Genomic DNA, 15,147 nt, shown 5'->3' with positions numbered 1-15,147 from the left:
AAGTGCAAGTCTCAGGTAATTCAAGACAGATCAAGTAAAGTTTCATGTCATTTGAGATAAGTCAATTGTCAAATAATTTGAGACAAGTCTAAGTCAACTGTTTTCATTCAAGACAAGTGTCAGTCTTTATTAATTCAAGACAGGTTCAAGTAAAGTATCTCAATCGAGACAAGTCTGCATAAAGTGGCATGTCATTTCAGACATGTACAAGAAAAATCTAGTTCAATAGTGAAATCAGTCGAGATACTGTAAGACCAAGATAAGTCTCAAATCATTTGAGAGACATAGAAGTCAAGTGTTAAGTCATTCAAGACAAGTCTTTGTCAAGTGACTAGTGCAAGTCTGAAGTAATTTGGGACAAGTTCAAGTCAAGAGTCAAGTCTGTCAGACCACATTTCTAATCAATTCATAATTTTATTAAGGTAAGTCCAAATCTTAATTCTGACTTCTTTTTTACTATTTGAATATTTCACTTTCCTGTGTCACTCTAGTCCTTTTTTTTTATTCCTGACAAGAGACCTTCCAGTGCATAGCCTAAGGATTAAATATTCAAGGTGTGTGGTTATGTAAGGGCTGCCACATGCTGCCTTATTACTATTTTATTCTTCTGAGATGTTACCAGTTATGTATTGAACGTTTTTGCTTTTATGTGCATTTAAGTCTCAGTCTGCAGCTCTGTCATTGCATTGGGCTCACAAGGGTTAGGAGGCCTCTCATCAACCAGTCGATTTGTACACCTAACTATAAGCAAAGTGCCATGAAACCCTACGCAGCCTGCTGCATGGAAGTTTAATGAGAGTGCTCCCTCCCCCCTCCAAAGCCTGTCATATGCTTAAAAGAACAGTTGCCATGATAGTTTTGCTCTGGGAAAAAAAAAAAAAGATGCACACTTTTGCAACATCTTGGTCCTCATAATAATAGTACATACGCTAACTATGGTCACCTTTGTATAGAGAGGTAGAAAGGGCACTGCCATGTTCTGTTAGGATAAGTTTGACTCGAGTCAAAGCCCAGAAAGTTACCAAGGTAGCTTTGTGTTTTGTTTACAAAAATATTCTTGTCCTCCTCTCATTCTTGGGCATGAAGGGCCTCTTGGGATGTTCAACAAAACTGTGCACTTAACAAGCAACTTCTTGTTCAAGGCTCCACTAGTGAGTAATTTGTCACCCTTCCCAATTTAACATTTTCTATGCTTTTTTAAGATTCATTCAACAGTTCCTCTAGTTATCTTCTGCCAAGTTTAAAGAATAAAAGCTTTCATTTGTTAATTGACAAATGCACCATACCTCCTCCCTAAGTGCCTTGATGTTGTGACACATATTGTTCAGCCAGACTTGTAGCTGCATCCCTCCACTGGTGGTAACATTGAAAAAGAGTTGAGAGTTTGGGTTTCTTTCTCGTCTTTCCTCCTGCCCGTTCTCAGTTTGAAGTCATCAAATACCACTCCTTTTGCAGTGATTTCAGCATAAGACCTTTCTCGTCTGCATGATACATGGCTGGATGGCATCAAGTTGAAACACTGCCAGTAACAATGTAATATAAAGAGCATGAAGGTCCCTATAGGGCGAATGGGAGGGGTGGTTGATGGATCCAACGAACCCTGGACTTTCATGCTCAAGCTTTCCCATGTTAATGTGATGGGTTTTTTTTCTGCACCTTACCATGTGCCTCTTAAGTCTAATCCTAACTATCCATGCCAGCATGTGCATTTGTTGATATCCCAGCATTAGTAGCCATGTGCTTTTGTTGCCTAAATATAACAACATGCAGCGGAACTTGTTGACATCATGGTAGCGAAATCCTGGACAGCAACAGCAGATGCAGAAGGATACTCAAAGCATAATATGTTGCAACGAAAGCCCACTGAAACGTGGCAACATGTGACAACTTGGGATGAGAACGTGTTGCCCTCTTATACACACTGCAGGAACATGTCCGAATTCCTGACAGCTAAAATATCTGAGAGGGTATTTCTCATATGGCCTCGCTCCGTAACTCACACATTCATGAAGGGGGAACCCTTCAATTTTCAACACACTGATTTACAGTCCTCCTTTTCTCATTGTCTGTGATTCATATACACTAGCAATATTCAATAACAATTCGGCCTTGACAGTGGCACTCCCTACTTCTTCACTTCTGATCTGAGAGGGAAGTGTTTCACACAGAGAAAGGCTCCAAATGCTCAATTTTTCAGGGTAATGTCTCTCTGACACCTCGTCACCCACTCAGTTCTAACCATTCCACTTCTTGTTATCCTCACTAACCTCACTTCTCCAAGTTTTTCTTATACAAACTTTCCCACCCCATGTGGATTTTTGAAAACCCCATCTTCTTGTGTCACAGCTTTCATTCCTACAAGATAAGGATCATCTTTCCTCACTGATTGACTGGACTCGCTTGAGTTACTCTCCCCTATTCTTATCAAATCTTGTGTCCTCAATTTGAATTTTGCTCTTGCTCTCTTCCTGCTCAGATGCCATCCCCCCCATCTCCCCTGATGCAACTCTGCTGGGTATGAAGCTTGCTCAACTGTTATTGGTGCACAGAGCAAGAGGGGCGGGACTTAGGGCCCATTGCTAAAAGAAGGCAGGTCACAGTCAATAAGTTTCTTTTGATGACTTTTGAAGCTGTGTCTTGGGACAGTGTTTGAGGACTGAGAGGAAACGAGATCATATGGTCCATATTAATCTCTGCCATTAAAATTCTATCAGTGCTGTGTGCCAGATTATAGTCTTTTTATACAGTAATTCCCATAAAATGGGGCTCTGTGTTTGCCTAAATCAGTGCTCTTTACCGTCTTAAGTTTCACTTTTTTTCATTTGCACAAACAATGATGTTAATAACAAGTACAGAATGTGATGCCAAAGATATGCTATAAAAGTGTTCAAATAATAATACGAATATTTTAAACAATGGGTTTGAAAGGGTCGGCTGTCAGCCATGCCCCTTTACACCGACGCTAACTTATCTTAGAAAGATTGGACTTTCTCCAGTGAATTATTCATGGAGAAAAAATGCAACCTGAGGAGATTCGAATGCTGAAGACGCACAAGCTGCAGGGGCAGCACATATTGTGACAGTAGATGCTCCAAACTGTTAATTATTGTATAATAACCAAGGACAGTGAGTGGGTTGAGGTCACAAAGATCAGGCTCAAAGATGCAGATAGTATTTTGCTTGTTTTGTTGTTCAGGTATTAAATTTTAATGCTGTATAAATTGTTTTTTTGAGTGTGGAACAACACTGAAAAAAGTAATAAAACTAACTTGCTGCTCAGACTTTATTATTAGAAGTTCTATTATTTGTTAGTGTTGCAACTTTACACAACAAGAAATGCTGAAACCAACAGTGCAGGTTAAAGACAGCATTACGCAAAGCGCTGCATAAATTTAATGTACATTTTATCTGAGGAAAGTTTAGAGAATTAAGCTCAAAGAAAAATACTCATCCACTATGAACAGCACATAATCATCATCGTAAGCCGTTACCGTCCTAAATTACTTGACCATTTTCAGCAGCGTGTGTGCTGCAGAAGAACTAGAGGTTGTAAAAATGTACATTTAACAAGTTATGTATTTTACTGTGTACTTTTCAGTATTCATTTGCATTCCAATAATGCTTTAGAAAAAAAAAATGATATTGCAAGATTAGGTTTCAGTGTTTTTCAAATTGTGCCTGTTTTACCACACAGTGATGCTTATCCACCCCTTCTATCTAGATTACTTACACTGACACTTTATCTCTACTTCTTAGCATTATATCATTTTCCCCTCTTTCTAATATAAAACTAAGGCAACAATTGTGTTTTATCATCCCATTTATTTTCCAGTGCACATACAGTAAAACTCGCAAACCTGTAGACATTATATAAGGTAATGAAGCCAACCATCACATTCACAGATAGAATCAGATCGAACACTTTTCCAGCAGTGCAATAAAGTAATAATGATAAATTGACATGCAGCAGGGTGACTCTGCTGCAGGGCAGTGCTTGCAAGATGAAGACAAAGAAATTAAATTAACCAAGTATTGTAATTTTAACATTGGATGTATGATACCTAATACTTGTAATAATTGTAACATTAAATGTTAAACAGTAATATTTATGTTGAATTCCCCCTTAGTATAATGATGGATAACATATGCCATATATCAGTAACTGCTCCCTCGCATCGAAAGGGACCAGTTGAGGTGGTTCGGGCATCTGATCAGGATGCCTCCTGGGCGCCTCTCACTGGAGGTGTTGAGGGCACATCCTACTGGTAGAAGGCCCTGGGGCAGACCCAGAACATGCTGGAGGGATTACATATCTCGTCTGGCCTGGGAGCACTTTGGGGTTCCCCAGGAGGAGCATTTTGCCCCCGCGAGTGGATGAAAATGGATGGATGGATGGATGGACATATAAGGGACAGATTGGGAGAGACCTCTTTAGTGTAAAGTCTCATCTCCACTGCAGCTCGACTTGACCCAACAAGCTTGAAGCGTTTTTATATTTATTTTTTGTTTTCATTTGGAAAAAGTTGAGGATATAACCATTATCTGGTACCTTTCTGGGTTTTTTTGGTACCACCTCAGTCGAGGTTCGAAGCACCCTGAGTTAATACTGAAGATAGAGTTAGTAGTAGAGTTTTGTCTGACCACTGACAATGTACACTGCGTCCCATTGAAGATGATATCCCAGCAGTTTTATACTGTGAGTCCCGCCTTCCCTGACAGGGTATTATCTGCAGTGGAAAACAAAAAAGAAAAAAAGGATCTGGTACCAAAAGTGAGTCGAGTAAATAATGGGCATAGCTGTTGTCATCCATTGAGTTGTGGACTGCAATTTTTACGCCTCAAGTTCAGCATATCGTCTGTCGCCTTCTCTTTTTCTTTGCGAACCAGATGTGACCATATTTGGAAAAGAGGTTGGAGCTGAGGAATGAGACATGGATCTGACTCACACTGCAGCAACACCTCGCAGACAGACTTAAGTGTTGTTCAATATGTGTAATATGTGTAACTTTGGGTCTTAATAAAATAAGGAAAGAAAGAATTCTTTATTACTACATGTACATTGTACAGCGAAATTGTCCTCGTCAACTTCAGATTTTCTCTCAGTACCTTGGTCAAGAGCCCTGACAGATGTATTAACCGAACATGCATATTTTTTGCTGGTGATGGGGGAAACCAGAGCACTTACAGGAAACCCTCACAGACATGGAGAGAACATTCAAACAAAAGAACCCAGGTCGACCAGGACGCAAACCTTCTTGTTGTGAGGCAACAGTTCTAACCGCTGATCCAGTGTGCCATCCCACATGTAAATGGGTGAGTTATGAAAAAATCTGCTCTCTACATAGTTGTCATGAGTGTTAAAATAAGTTATTGAGATCAAAACTGGGTATTTTTGAATCAGGCTGTAAACATGTTTGATTTTTCTGTCAAGTTGGGCATTTTAACATGGGGGTCTGTGAGGGTTTATTCTATAGCCTCAGGTGGTCATTTGATGAACTGCAGTTTTTGGCACTTCTTTTTTGGCTTCATTTTTCAGCTTAGTCAAGCTGAGTTGAGCTGAACCATACAGTGGAAATTAGGCATAAGGGAAGAACAGGCATCATCATATTGTAAAAAGACTTCCATATGCATATTAAGTTCACACATAAGTAGAAAACACAGCTGCTGTTCATGTGATCTGTATGTTACATAAAGTGCAAAGTTGATTTAAGTTTAAGCTTTGCTTTTCCTGCTGTCTTATGTAAAATATAAGTACTTGCTAGTTTTCTCTCTATCCCCTCTGCATTCACAGTAAACTGTCATTCTGGAGAAGAGAGCAGCTGCCTCAGAGCGTGAGACTGACCTGGTGAAAGTGTTTACTGTGACTTGGAAGATAAGATGGCACCACCTGATAGTAACGAGGACACCCACATACACGCGTGTGTTCCTCCATGGTTTTGTAAGTAGAGAAATTAAACTGCAGACACATGCTGCGTACCAGATAACCACACTGAGAACACACACAGAGGGCTTTATTTATTTGGCTGGAATTCTCAACTGGATTAATTGCGTCTTGTCTTTGAAGGATAATCCACAGATCACTAACCAACCACCTTATATGTTTCTCCCTCTCACAGTCGCTCTGTCGCTATTGTACAGTTTGTCTCAGCTGCAAACCATAAGAGCAGGTCTGTTTATATCAGGGCTCGGAAAGTAAACGGAAGCTCCTCTTTGCAGAAATATACAACCTTCATGACACGAGAAAAGGCCTGAAGATGAAAGAGGCAAGAAAGATGCAAGGAACCTCTCTCACCTTTTATAGTTCAAATATTGTAAGCTTTTTATGACATCATCAAAAGTTATTCCTTTTTCAAATCTCATGTTTAATATATCATTATATTTATCAATACAGGAATTATTTTAATCATAAATCATTTAACAGAGACACAAACTGATTTTACAGGGCTGCAAAAGTGTGTGTAAAGGAACAATCAGACGGTGCAACAACAATCGTAGTTTATGGAATGTCACTCTGTGTGAGATGGGTCTATTGAATCTTGGTTGCAATCTGTGTCTAACTCACAAAATCAATTTGAGACATGTCATGTTGTGCCATGACAGCATGGTAAACTGTACATGCTACAAAGAAAATAGGGAAAAAGTATATGAGAGCAGAGGCATTTAATCAGCTCAGGTCATCTATCCATCTTTCATAGCTCAGCAAAGGTATTTCTCCTCCATTGTTGTGGTTTGAGTTTGTGTGCATGTGTTTCCCTATCAACACTATTGAACAATAGCGCAAATGAAATATTGCGCCAATGTGTTCTTTGCCATTTCTTGCTAAATTCTGATTGGTTTGTTTGAAGATTTGGGTTGTTACGGTAGGCACATTGTGAGAATTTGTTACATTTTTGACACTGTCAAAACTACATGCAACAGGATGTCTTTGTTCACAAAAGCATCTTATCAGCTGTCAGTAAAGGACTGTACCTTATTTATCAAAGCAGGGAAATGACTGGGGTGTGACTTCATTATTTTATATCATTAACCTCCCAGAATCACTGGAGGAAAATGTGTGACCCATGCGTTCTCATACCAAACTTGTTAAAACTTTGTCAGTGTTTTTGGCCTAAGTATGCAATGCCAAAAGACACCTCTCCTGTGCACATGAGATGCTACTGGACAGCTTCATCTGAGAACAAGGCTGGACAGAACTGATCATGGTGTTATTATGCAATGCCAGATGGCACCTGGCGCATGATATGCCCATGGATGGCATCACTTAAGAATATGGACAGAAGTAACGTGTCGTATGAATGTGAAAAGCTGCAGGATGGCGTCGGGTTGAAATGCTGCTGGTGACAGCCTTATTTAAGAAGCACAGGGATGCCTATTGAGAAGGCAGGAGTGGTGGTGGTGGATGGGTCCCACGACCAACTGACTGTAATGCAGGAGTCTGGTGTTCACTTCCCTTCTGTGATGTTTTTTTTACCTTACCATCTCGGCCTTGTTGCCTGAACCTAACCATCTAGCCAGCATGTCTGCTTTTGGATGTTTGGGCATTGTTTGTCATGTGCTCCTGTTGTCTAAGCATAAACATGTGCAGCATCATCTCACCATGTGCATTTGTCGACATCATGGTAGCAGCATCCCAGATTGTAAACAGACACAGAAGTATAGTTAAAACGTAATAAATAGATGTATAAGTCCACTGACAAAGCAGCAACGTTGGACGAGTCAAGTTAAGAATGTGTCCCCACTATAAGTAACCTTATTTTAGTGTTCCTGGTGATGTATGCTGTGATTTTAGACCATGATCTTGGTTGAGAACCAACATAAAAGGTTCCTTCATGATAACAAAAAGATAAAGTATCACTGCACTTAGTGGGGAATACAGCTAAAAGTTTCCTGCACCCATCATGTCACTGGCTGAGGTCAGAAATGGAGAGAATGCTTAATTAAAAAAAAAAAGACTTCGTGCCAGAAGCTGTGTAGGAATAAGATGCGTGTGAGTGCCTGACGTCACAGAGTGCTCCCACTTGCTTCCTCCTGATGTCCCCACAGGTTAATAACAGACGCCATAATCTCATCCACAGATGTCCGCTGTTAATGTTAATACATGTTATTTTCAGAGCTCTGTATGTATGTCAGAATTCAATTCCTCTTGTTCCCAAAAGCCCCTGGTGTATTTCTGTCTCATTCAAAATTTCCCAGCGGAATCTCGAGAAACATTTCAATCTGCCAACAGGCAGTATGGGAAATGAGAACCTAACAAGAACTGCCCAAAAAAGTAGATTAACTGATCTGAGTTTTCTGGTGGCTCATTATACAAAAAAATACCTTGCTTGTGAAACTGTGATATCAACTCTGTTAGTTGATTAGTTCCATCTACTATCATTTTTTTAGGCGGCATGCTTTATTATGGAAAAACAAACAAATTACCAGGAGCATATTATCTGGTGTATGGGTTGTTTGGGAGTCATGTGGCAATATTTTATTTTCTCAGACACATTAAGCAGTTTTATCACATCTGTCTCGTGCTCTGCACACAGAGGCCCTACAGTGGCCTGTCTCAAGAGACAGAGGGGGTAGGAATCAGAGAGAAGGAAAACTTACCAAGAGAAAGAAACTGAAGGAATTTATTTGGCATACTGTGCACAACAAGAAAATTTGAAGAGATGTGAGAAATGTTTGGCAGTTAGACCCCATTTTGAAGTTGACCCAGTCACTTGAATAAAATGTTTGCATTGTACATTTCTGCAAACCACAGATTTGTTACATTATTTACATTGTATACATATGACATAGCTCAGATTACATGATGGAGTCCTCATCAGGAAGAAGGTGGATGGCATGACACCTAGGTGAGGTGGCAGCATAGTAGCAGTCAGTAGCAGACTAGGCCTCTGTTTAAGACCAACAACAGTACCTTTTTTATGTGTTTGTAGCGACCAAAACATTTAAGCCAAGACATGATAGACCAGGTGTTTTTGTAACTTAACCTAACCACACATTAACCACAGTGTTTTCACATGAGATTGAAAATTGAAATTGAAAGATTCAACATAGCAACTACATATAAAATGTACAAATGTAGCATACAGTATCTGTAGGTACATTCCAGAAATGTACAATGCCAACATTTATTCTGATTATTGGGTTGCATGCTCATAGAGGTCACAGCAAAACCTAACCACATGCTGTTGTTGCCTATATATAAGGAAATAATCCTCAAAACAGTGTTTTGTTAGTTAATTTTGAAAAAGACTGCATGTAACAAGCACAACAAGCATTGGGATTCTGTGTATTGGGGGTTGCTATCACTAGATTGTTGGCCCTAGATTGGCCCAGTGGGTATCCGAGGCATTTTAAAACTCAGGCTGTCAGAAGCACTAAATAAACTAAAGCCAGAATCTAATCTGTGTGTGTGAACTGTTTGCAAGTAATATGGCAAGCTATTTACACATCTAAAATTAGTTTTCTTGATGTATAAACTTATAGCTAAGAGAGCTATTTGTCCAATAACCACACATGAAGCAGCGTTGTTATAATGTAAAGAAAAGACAGATTGGCTTCATAATAGCATACAAATATTACCTAGGATGCCAACATGTATTCTGGTGATAAATTCATCCTATTTATGATGAGTACATCTCATTTGTTTGAATTTGATCAATTTGAATGAAACAACATAACAGCTGACAGTATTTTTCAGCAACACGTGCTGAGCTAAGTCAATCCATAATATCTACGCAGCCCTAACTGGTACCCATAAAGCTCTTTCATATATACATAGTGATGTTGTGGGTGTAAATAATGTGTTAGATATGCATAGTGCTGTACCGTGTTCACAGTTATATATGTTTGAAAGTTGAATAAAATTCAAATTTTTGCCTTTTTCTACCTGTTTATGTAACGTTTTGATTCAATCTCTCATCATCATGTAAAGCACACACTTGAAGTAGATGAGTTTTAGGACTTGCAGTGTGATTCATGTATGTCAGTGATCAGGATCTCCCATCCACCACTCAAGGGCTCATATATACAGTATATATACATATGTGTGTGTGTGTGTATGTATATATGTATATAATGTCAAAAGTGTATGTTCATTTGACATGAACTTTTGTTCCAGTTCGACAAAGCAAACAGAAAGGAGATACGTACAGTAATGTACGCATTGTTTCTGTCTCTGTAAAAGTTGGCATGACTAAATGTAGTACTGTTTGCAGCCTGCCAGGCTAATCTCACAGAACAATGAAATGCCTCCCACGGCTGGAGGGAGCATGTGGGCAGCTTTTGAAGCAGAACATAGGAAATAGAGAGGTGTCTACTGTTAGTGACACACACTGTGGAACATACACAGACATGTGTGGGCCTGCACACATCTGCCCATTGATTGCACATACAAAGACACACCTTATCATACGTTATCACTACCTGGTCACAAGCCTTACAATCAAATAAACCCGTCATATTACTATGTATCTGTATCACCTGACAGCAAAATTTATGGGCAAACCAGAATTACTGCATCACGGTTTTATGTGTCCAAGCTCCACTCATTTTGAAGTTACAAATTCAATTAAATCCATGTCTATGAAAAAATGGATGTTGCATACACGTTTTTTTTCCCTGTGCAGCACAGAAAATCTATACAAAAAGCACAGTTTCATGGTGGACAGACATGTTTACTGTCACCATTTCAGTATCTGACACAATGCTCATGACTTAAGAAGTTGAGCCAGAGGAGTGTTTTAGCGTGATGATGTCACAGTGAAGTTGGCCTTTGATCCTCTACATATAAATTCATTATAATTTTATTCACATAAACATGTTTTAAAAATGTTTTTATGTTTAGCATATAAAGTGCATACTATGTCAAAAAACACAAAAAAATATCATGGAATGGTATGGTCAACGTCAACAATCGATTTGATTGGCTCATTTGATATGGTAAACGTAAAAGATCCCTGAAGATTATTGTTCTTATTCTTACATTTTATTACGACTTGGCCACGGGTCCGGATAGGACGACGTTTTGGTCCTATGCTATGCTATTAGTTTTTTTGACATGTGGTGGGATGACTTTTTCGACCGTTTTTCGACATGCTATAGTATGGTGTTTTTGACAAACTAAACTATGACTTTTCCATCATTGGAAATGTTGACTCTTTGGACCAATTTTCAATGTTCTATACTATGATAGTCTTCAACATACTATACTATGACTTTTTTGACATTTGGAATGATGACTTTTCCAACTATTTTTTTGACATGCTATAGTATGGCATTTTTCAACGTACTTTACTATGGCCTTCCAACATTGGAAATGTTGACTTTTTGGACCGTTTTTCCAATGTGCTATATTATAATCATCTTCAACATAATATAATATGACTTTTTTTACATTTGGAACGTTGACTTTTTTGAGCATTTTTTGACATGCCATAGTATGGTGTTTTTCCGTATGTTACTACTATACTTTGACTTTTTCTTCATTGGAAATGCTGACTTTTTGGACTATTTTTTTCAACTTGCTATACTATAATCATCTTCATCATGCTATGATTTAACTTTTTGACAACAAAATGACTACTTTTTGCACCTTGTTTTTGATGAGCTATACTATAATCATCATCAAAATGGTATAATATATGACTGTTTTCATTTTGAAGGATGGCTTCTTTGGCTGTTTTTCAACATGTTTTTTGACATACTATACTACGACTTTTTAAAAATTGGAAATGTGACTTTATGGACCTTTTTTTTTGATGTGCTAAACTATGATCTGCAAAATGCTAAACACAAAACAATGACTTTTTCTGTCATTTTTTAGACATGCGATAGTGTGGCGTTTTTCAACATGCTATACTATGACCTTTTAACATTTGAAATGTTGACTTTAAAACTGTTTTTTCAACGTGCTCAACTATAATCATCTTCAACATGCTATAATATTACTGTTTTCGTCATTTGGAACGTTGGCTTTTGCAACCGTTGTTTTTCTTAATCCTGACCTTTAAAATTGGAAATGTTGACTGTTTGGACTGTTTCTTTTTTTAATGTGCTATACTATGATCATCTGAAACATGCTATACAACTGTTTTCGACATTTGAAATGATTACTTTTTTTTACCGTTTTCTCTACAATCCATTGTATGATGTTTTTCAACAAACAATACAATCACCTTTCAGCATTGGAAATGTTGACTTTTTGGACTGTTTTTTTGATGTGCTATAGTCATCTTCAACATGCTATACAATGACTTTTTTTAAATTTGGAATGATGACTTTTACAAATGTTTTTTGGCATGCTATAGTATGGCGTTTCTGACATACTACACTATGATCTTCCAACATTTGAAATGTTGACTTTTAAGACTGTTTTTTCAATGTGATATACAATAATCATCTTCAACATGCTATACTACACTTAACATTGGAAATTCTGACTTTGGACCTTTTTTTGATGAGCTATACTATAATCATCTTTTACATGCTATACTATGACTTTTTTTACATAACGAATGATCACTTTTTTGTCCATTTTTTGGACATGCTATAGTATGGCATTTTTTGACATACTATACTGTGTGGGGATTCATAGGACTGCACAGGTGATTTGTTAATTAATTAATTATTTATTAATTAATTAATTTCTGCCATTTTTATGACATTTCAAAATTTGACTGTTTTTGACATACTATACTTTGCCGTTTTCAGTCCTTTTTTCAATATGCTAAATTATGACCCTTTTTAGCCTTTTTTGGCCTTTGTTTACACTTCGTACACTATAACCCATCTCTACAAGCTTTTCTATGTTGTTTTCAGCCATTTTTATGCCATTTCAAAATTTGACTTTTTTCGACATACTATAGTGTGGCGTTTTCAGTCATTTTTTCGACATGCTAAATTGTGACGTTCTTGGCCATTTTTGGCCTTTGCTTAAACTTGTTATACTATGACACATCTTGTAAAGCTACAAAATGTTGCTTTCGGCCATTATTATGACTTGTCAAAATTTGACTTTTTTCGACATACTATACTATGACATTTTTGGTCATTTTTGAAACATGCTAAATGTTGATGTTTTTGGCCTCTCTTTGATCTTTGTATTGACTTTGTATACTATGAAACTTCTCTACAAGCTATTATGTGTTGTTTGCAGCCATTTTTATGACATTACTACATTCTACAATATGGCGTTTTCAGTCATTTTTTCAACATGCTTAATTATGATGTTTATGGCCATTTTTGGAATTTGTTTACATTTAATATACTATGGCACATCTCTTAAAGCTATTATATGTTGTTTTCAGCCATTTTGATGATATATCAAAAAGTTGAAAACCACTTATTATAGGTCACAGAGAAGCGCCATAGCCTAGCATGTTGAAAAAAGTGGCACAAAAGGCCAAAAAGTCATGATATACCATGTTCAAAAAATATGTATGGCAAAAAAACTCAAATTTTTACATGTCCCAAAAATGGCTGAAAACCACTTATTATAACTCATAGACACGTGCCATAGCCTAGCATGTTCAAAACAGTATCAAAAAAAGACCAAAAAGTCATAATATAGCATGTTGAAAAACTGACCAAAAATCGCATACTATAGTATGGCAAAAAATCTCAAATTTTGACATTTCCCAAAAGTGGCTGAAAACTGTTTATTATAGCTCATAGAGACGTGCCAAAGCCTAGCATGTTGAAAAACTGGCCAAAAAAAAGGCCAAAAAGTCACAATATAGCATGTTGAAAAAATGACCAAAAATCGCATACTATAGTATGGCAAAAATCTCAAATTTTTACATGTCCCAAAAATGGCTGAAAACCACTTATTATAGCTCATAGAGACGCGCCATAGCCTAGCATGTTCAAAAAAGGCCAAAAAAAGGCCAAAAAAAAAGTCATAATATAGCATGTTGAAAAAATGACAAAAATCGCATACTATAGTATGGCAAAAAATCTCAAATTTTTACATGTCCCAAAAGTGGCTGAAAACTGTTTATTATAGCTCATAGAGACGCGCCAATAGCATAGCATGTTGAAAAAACTGGGCCAAAAAAAGGCCAAAAAGTCATAATATAGCATGTTGAAAAAATGACCAAAAATCGCATACTATAGTATGGCAAAAAATCTCAAATTTTTACATGTCCCAAAAATGGCTGAAAACCACTTATTATAGCTCATAGAGACGTGCCATAGCATAGCATGTTGAAAAAAAGTGCCAAAAAAAGGCCAAAAAGTCAAAATAAAGCATGTTGAAAAAATGACCAAAAATCGCATACTATAGTATGGCAAAAATCTCAAATTTTGACATGTCCCAAAAATGGCTGAAAACCACTTATTATAGCTCATAGAGACGCGCCATAGCCTAGCATGTTGAAAAAAAGTGCCAAAAAAAGGCCAAAAAGTCATAATATAGCATGTTGAAAAAATGACCAAAAATCGCATACTATAGTATGGCAAAAATCTCAAATTTTGACATTTCCCAAAAATGGCTGAAAACTGTTTATTATAGCTCATAGAGACGTGCCATAGCATAGCATTTGAAAAAAAGGGCAAAAAAAAGGCCAAAAAAGTCATAAAATAGCATGTTGAAAAAATGACCAAAAATCGCATACTATAGTATGGCAAAAAATCTCAAATTTTGACATGTCCCAAAAAGTGGCTGAAAACACTTTATTATAGCTCATAGAGACGCGCCATAGCATAGCATGTTGAAAAAAAGGGCCAAAAAAGGCCAAAAAGTCATAATATAGCATGTTGAAAAAATGACCAAAAATCGCATACTATAGTATGGCAAAAATCTCAAATTTTGACATGTCCAAAAAAATGGCTGAAAAAACTTTATTATAGCTCATAGAGACGCGCCATAGCATAGCATGTTGAAAAAAACCGTGGCCAAAAAAAAGGCCAAAAAGTCATAAAATAGCATGTTGAAAAAATGACCAAAAATCGCATACTATAGTATGGCAAAAAATCTCAAATTTTGACATGTCCCAAAAATGGCTGAAAACCACTTATTATAGCTCATAGAGACGTGCCATAGCATAGCATGTTGAAAACAGGGCCAAAAAAAGGCCAAAAAGTCATAAATATAGCATGTTGAAAAAATGACCAAAAATCGCATACTATAGTATGGCAAAAATCTCAAATTTT

Source organism: Plectropomus leopardus, chromosome 10 (assembly GCF_008729295.1).
Source record: "Plectropomus leopardus isolate mb chromosome 10, YSFRI_Pleo_2.0, whole genome shotgun sequence".
Taxonomy (NCBI): domain Eukaryota; kingdom Metazoa; phylum Chordata; class Actinopteri; order Perciformes; family Serranidae; genus Plectropomus; species Plectropomus leopardus.
Note: the sequence above shows the minus strand (reverse complement) of the source record.